Source organism: Penaeus monodon, chromosome 23, assembly GCF_015228065.2.
Source record: "Penaeus monodon isolate SGIC_2016 chromosome 23, NSTDA_Pmon_1, whole genome shotgun sequence".
In the NCBI taxonomy this organism is placed as follows: Eukaryota; Metazoa; Arthropoda; class Malacostraca; order Decapoda; family Penaeidae; genus Penaeus; species Penaeus monodon.
The window spans coordinates 17,674,019-17,674,707 of NC_051408.1; the positions used below are offsets into that span (position 1 = coordinate 17,674,019).

Below are 689 nucleotides of genomic sequence, written 5' to 3' on the forward strand. Positions count from 1 at the left end.
CATTCAGTGAAGTTTCTTAAGCTTTCTGTAACTTGTAATTGGTCTGGAATATAAAATTTTTAAGTAAAAAATGTATTGAGGATAAAATAAACATTAATATAAAGAGATGCCTTAATGTACAGTGAAAACATTACAGTGAGAATAGGCAATATTTTGAAATGTACAAATATCTGCTTTGAATTTCAATATAGAAAAAGGAAGAGAAAGAAAGACAGATTATAGTCGCGACGCCATTTTATTTATAGATTTAAGCCGGTGTTAAAGGAAAATAATCTCAGAAGCTAGGATGACTGCAAATCTCAGAGTAAGAAACCAGCCTAAACAATAAAACGAGGAAAAAGGTATTAAAAGAATCAAACAACCAGATCACTGAGAAACAAACAGTCCGCCAATTAACAGTCGTGGTAATACCGATTAGCACAAACAAAATTGATAGATCGGCCTTAAACCAGCTTCTACTAAATGTTAACGAATAAAGAGGAGAAAAAAGGCTATCATGGAAGCACTGCCCCAGGTTCAGATCCACGGTCGTGTTCACTGCTCATCGAGTTTAGGCACATCTTGGTCGACTGAGGAAGCGAGGAATTTCTTTCCTGTGTTTCTGATTCTGAAGTGAATTCTGTGAATCTGGGAAATTATCAACGTCTTGATTTAAGGGCTCTCACAACACGTTGGTAGGAACCAGGGGA

At 36.1% G+C, this 689-nt stretch overlaps 1 protein-coding gene across 1 annotated transcript in view; it reads left to right on the forward strand.

Moving 5' to 3' along the window:
* Positions 1 to 689, forward strand: part of LOC119587846 (mucin-5AC-like) — a gene marked incomplete in the record, with an annotated part of 20,921 nt that overhangs the window by 14,772 nt on the left and 5,460 nt on the right.